Source organism: Cebidichthys violaceus, unplaced genomic scaffold (genome assembly GCF_023349555.1).
Source record: "Cebidichthys violaceus isolate CVI_PGR_0920_01 unplaced genomic scaffold, fCebVio1.0.p SCAF_8, whole genome shotgun sequence".
Lineage (NCBI taxonomy): Eukaryota > Metazoa > Chordata > Actinopteri > Perciformes > Stichaeidae > Cebidichthys > Cebidichthys violaceus.
In genome coordinates this window covers 10821883-10828064 of record NW_027176964.1, presented here as the reverse complement: position 1 = coordinate 10828064, position 6182 = coordinate 10821883, and positions in this window count along the sequence as shown.

Here is a 6182-nt window from a genome sequence, read left to right as displayed (position 1 = left end):
TATCATAAATATCAAACAAACTGCTTTTTTGTATTAGTTGGGGTTAAATGACATGCATTGTCTAATGTTAGCTGAGGCCATTTTGACAACAAAAGAACTAAATCACTCATCTAAACACTTTGGACTTTGGGTGTGAATTACTCAATAATTCCCTCTTCACTTTCTCAAAATAAGACATCAAATTAATCAAACATAATCATGAGCTCAGAGACGTCCCTACATTAAAATTAATGCAATGAAGCAACGGATTTCCAGCACTCATAAGGTTTTTGAATAAACAGAACAGACTGAAATGACGCCGGAAACGGGTCAAAAACATCCTCCGGATAAGAAATACCTCTTGGTAAAATGAGCTTTGGTGCCAATAATGACTTATTCATGAATGTGTAAATGCAATTCACCTGTCCAGTGGATCATCAGGCTCGGGGATGATGAGGAGTCCATACACAGCTTCTAGGATCTCTCTCATGGTGATGTGGGCATTGTAGTTGCGGTCAAATATGTTGTGGCAGATGCGGCCCACACTGTTGACATTGCAGTGGTACATCTGTCATTTGTGTTAAGAAGACATACATTTACAACAGACAACATTGCCATTATTATTAATGATTAAAAAAAATGTCAATGTCCGTCTACATATCACAAATAACTTTTCAGTCGTTTGTATTTTGCAGGATACTTGTGTGACAAAGCGGACGACTGGAGGCTTGGCTGGGTAGTCGGAACCAAACTGGCAGTAGAGCTCAAACACTCCTTTCCTATACGGCGTGTCAGGAGGGCCTTGCATGAGAATCCTCCAGAACGCTGAAAATATAAAAAAAAAGCTTATATTATTACTTTTGTATTCATTTATTTGAATGAATGAAGTGTACCTGAAAAGTGTACTGCACTGAATTATCCTGTAAATCCTGTACATATAATTATACAATGAGAAAACATCGCATTCACCCTGTGTCAGTCATGTGCCATGGAGAAAAACTAAAATGCATGACAACGTGAGAGAATGTTCCACTCACTGAAGTCTGACTCGGAAGGAAAGACTCTGAAGAAGGGATGCGGGTTGCAGTGCAGACTCTTCAGCTCCTCCAGGACTCGTTTGTCCTTCTCTCGATACCAGCTCTTTGACTCCCGAATCTTCTTTTTCAGAGCACTATTTAGAAAGATTATCAATGCAGCAAATCTAATGCGAACACTTGAAGAAAACGACGGCTCTTTTTATCATCAACTCGTTCTATTACCTTGCTGTTGCTGTCACTTTGCCGTTTATCTGGCTTGGCAAGAACGTCTCTGGACATTCATCATACCCGTGAGTCTTGAAGATGCTTGACAAACTACTCTATAAAATGACAGGAACAAATAAATTAACACATCAGGATGACATAAAAATGTGTTTTATTTTCATATCACTTGGAACACAATGGTGGACAATGATCAACAATAACAAACCTGACTGATGGAAGACGGGTCGAGGTTTTCCTTCACTTTCCTCTGCTCCAAAGACAGGACTGTCTCAATCTCAAAGAGCTTCAGGCCCTCTTTGGTTGTCTGCGGTTTGAAACAGCAACCACCTGGAAGCAATGTGTTTTCATAGATATGAGCTCTAAGCAGGCTTCTATTCAGACACCTCACATCCAAACACGCTTTTGAGTTACAATAGAGTTTTCTTCCTTAAAAGACGTTTACTAGAACACTAAGGGCAAATTAAGACTTTGTAAAACATAAATGCCTAAATGTGCTTTCTGCAGTTCTTCTGTTTGATGGTGTACTGTATATAGAATTATTATTTAGTAACTACATCACAGGGATGTAATTTAGGAAACTGTCTTTCAAAGATGCCAAACCTGTTGCGTTGCTGATTCCACACAGCATATTGTTCTCCACATTCCCAAGAAGGATGGAGTCCACAATGATGTTAGATTTCAGCAGTTTGACTGTAACAGCATCTGGCTCTATGGAGGATCTATTGAAAGAATTGAGGTTAGCTTTAATTTTGAAATCATGACAATTTCTTACTGCTAACAATAAGATGTTTAATATATGTGCTAACAAGTCAAGTATAAATAAGGTACCATAACCGGTTAGAACAGAGGAGGAAATGTACCCAGAATCACTTCCATCAGTGAGACACATTATGCGAAGTCTGCAATCTGGGAACCTCTTCTGGACCTTTTCCAACTCAGACGCCCCTCGTCGCAGGGCGTCGTACAGCAGAGTACATCCACTTGCCTCGATGTTGCGAATGTGTTCCTAGAAATATGAAAAAAGGTTTATTACTGCATTACATTGACGTAAATCACACTACAATAAAGCCCAGATCTAAGGAAGGTGTGATACACTGACTTCACCTTGAACTTTTCCAGATTTTCAGTAAATGTGTGGAGAATCTTCACCAGGGAGTCGAACTGTACAAGGCCGATGACGTGATAAAAATCATAAGCCATGGTCCTTGTGGCGAAGTTGTCAAAGAGCTCTTTCACAGCGTGGATCTTCTTTATTCCTGAACCCACATAGCACTCCTCTTCCATGGAGGAGCTTGTGTCTATCAGCACCTAATGATAATTCACGTCAACAATAATCGTATCATAAATGTGTCCTGTGTTCCCCAGCCAGTCCCACATCCTTCAAAAGAAATAAACAAGTGACAGACAAAGTTTTACCAGTATAGCCTCTTTTGGAGTCCTGGTTGTGACAAATGTTCGGTCATCTCTATGATCACCAGTCCTGTGCCAAGTGTCAAAAACTTAACATTCAGCAAAAATGGTGTGACTTTTACAGAGATTCATACAGTAAATGAAAGAAAATACATCAGCAGCAACATTTATGCTCCGGCTATTAGCGCACTTCATCACGATTCAGTTTACTGCTGCTACCTCTGTTCTCACTACGTTGTGTGCTGCTGTACTAAAAAGAACCAATGTGTAGCAGTTAGGGGGATTTATTGGCTGAAATTGAATATAATATTCATAACTATGTCTCTAATAGTGGATAATCAACTGACACGTTTTGTTTTCATTAGCATAGAATGAAACCTTCATATCTTCATCTGAACGGCATCACTATGTTCCGCCTCCATATTTCTACAGTAGCCCAGAACGGACAAACCACACATGGCCACAGAAGTTGATTACCTTCTCCAACCTTTACCTTCTCTTAAACACGAACAAAACAAAATTTATGGTTTTCAACCGACTCTTATCACAGACTGCCCGCCCTCTAAAAGATCTCCTCCCTGGATGGATCACAACTCCAATTTGTCGATTCCTACAAGTACTTAGGTTATCTGGCTAGACAGTTCACGCTCCTTTAACACGCACATAAACTCAGCTTTCCAAAGTCAGATCAAGATATAGTTTTCTGCCTCCAAAAATCTTCACAATAAACAAGACGGCATCTAACAAACTGCCATCCGCTTCGTCACCGGTGCCTCTTTCAACACTTCTCACTGTAGTCTGTACTCTCTAGTCAACTGGGCATCACTCCATACCAGCTGACTAATCCACTGGTATCAGTTCATTTATAAAACTATCATTAGTGAAACCCCCACATATCTCCACTCACTACTCATCTCCCACAGTAACTGCAATTTATGCTCCAGCAATGTATTATTTATTCATGTATTTTGTATTGAACAATCTGGGCCTGGAAGCTAAAATACCAGAGCACGATGATCAGAGGCATCCAAAGTCAACCAACACAATACTTCACGTTCCCCATTCCTCCATAGACGGGAATTTATACGAAAAATATTTCATTGATCGCATCCTTGATGTTGGCTAACTTAAGTTAAATGATAAATGGACATTTATATAGTGCCTTTCTAGTCTTCCCACCACTGACAGCGCTGTACACTACATGTCAACATCCACCTACTCACCCACACATTCATACACTGATGGCAGAGACTGCCATGCAAGGTGCCACCTGCCCATCAGGATCCAAACTAATGCACTTTTAGTAACACTCACACACTGATGGCACAGCCTTCGGGAGCAATTTGGGATTCAGTATCTTGTCCAAGGACAACATATGGTTTGAGGAGCCAGGGATCGAACCTATGATCTTCCAATAAGAGGACGACCTGCTTTATCATAAAACACAGCCGCTCAGAGGACACTGTAAGGAACTTACCTGGCTGCCAACACATTGACATCCACTGCTTTGTTTTTGCCATCCAAACAATCATGCACTCTGATCATACCAGGGCATCCTTTTTCTTGAGACAAACATATGGCAATGTTGTCTAAAAAAGAGAGGAAAAAAATGTACATTACAAAGCTTCCCACAAACATGTGGTACTAAGTATCAGAAGCAACATAGAAACCAATGGGAGGCTCCTTTCAGACTGGCTTAAAATGTAGTGCATAATATTAACATTTTTTAGTTTAAGAAATGCATGTTTTTTGTATGTCAAATCTAAGTAACTACAGCTGTAAAATACATGTGTTGGTGCAAAAAGTACAATATTTCCCTCTGAACTGTAGTGGAGTATAAGTATAAAGTTGCATAGGTTGAAATACTGAAGTAAAGTAGCTCAACCGTGTACTTAAGTACAGTACTTGAGTAAATGTTTCTTTCCACGACAGGTTGATCCAGTTTATGGGCTTGTATAGAAAACAATAAATGCTCAACCTTTAAGGTAACAATGCAAAACATGGTAAGAAACCTACAGTATATGTGCACAGTGAGAAATGACCCATTCATATTGTGACTTAATTAATAGAGTACCTTCACTCAGAAGAACGAGGCGTGACCCACACTGTCCTAGCTCCTTCAAGTGTAGAGGTGGGGTCACATTCAGGTCTTTGTTGTCCGGAGATTTTAATTCTTCCATCATACTTCCAAAAGTCTTCTCCATGTTTACCTGAAAGCTGTCATTTGATTGTAACAGTTGGTGAAAAACAGAAAAAAGCATCTCATTGAAGTACTTTTAAGGATAGTAAAACTTTGATGATACATACTTTTGACCTGTTGTCTTGTCTTGGGCAATCCAAAGAGGATATGTTCTGATGGATGGAGGCAAACTGAGCAACACCTTTTCAATGCCACTGTCTCTCTGTATTGATGTTTCTCGCAAAACCTCTTCAGTGCAATTTGGAATTTTCTCTCCATCTAAACAAAAATAATAGAAAATGAAGTGAAGCTGATGACATTAAAAAGCTCATAAATAAGGCATGAATGTCCATTTCTTGCTGCATTAATCATTTTTCTGTCAGTAAACGGTGGACATATTCTATATCGTGTCTTTGTATTTTAGTGCTACCTTTGATTTTCTGGAGAACGTATGCTCGTTCAAAGGCTCCAGGTACTCCAGGTACTCTGACTGGTTCAGAGAGGCGGCTGCCATCTTCAGATGTGAGAGCGATGGGGGCGTAGCTCTCATGGTCTGCTGCCTGGTTCTGTCAAAATAAGGCACAGCGATCATTACTTAAGTGGTCAAACATGGAATAGGAATTTACCTAAATGCAATCATAAATACACTCAAACCATGGATCACCTATTAGATCAGATTAATGGCAACTTCCATAAAAAGATGTCAAGAGATATGAATACCCACATATAACACGGGCAATTAACTAATGTAAAATGACAGTTTTATCTGTCACCAACCCATATCAGTCAAACCTCTGTATCCTCATACCTTTATCTCTGATAGCAGATGAGCCCAGCAGTACAGTGAATTCTCAAAGACTACCAGGTCCTCAATGACTTTCTCCCCTCGTTGTGTTCCACGTTGAGGCAAAAGCTCTCTAAAGAGGATGTACAAGCCTTCAAAGACTGCAATCTAAAACAAAACAACAAGTATATCAGAAGAAATGGGTACTGGTGAAAGCTCACTTCACTGTGTAAAGATTTAGTTCACCCAAATTACAGGAAAACATCTTCCCAAATTTTTTTTTCAAGTCAATAGTTATAAAAATGTGCCAATCCTAAAGATGTAATCTTTAGGATTACAGCACACGAGAACACCTACTTCAAAAAGTACAATGCAATAGATATTTCAGGGCAGAATTACACTGGTTCATATTGTTTACCTTCTGATTCCTGGTTAGCGTTTCATTCCTACAGAGCAGCTGATGCAAACTTTGGGCGAGAGGGTTACATCCAGTCAATTTTCTTACGTAGGAAATCAGTTTCTTCCGTTGCTCTGGTGTATAATGTTGTCTCTAGAAGAAGAAACATTT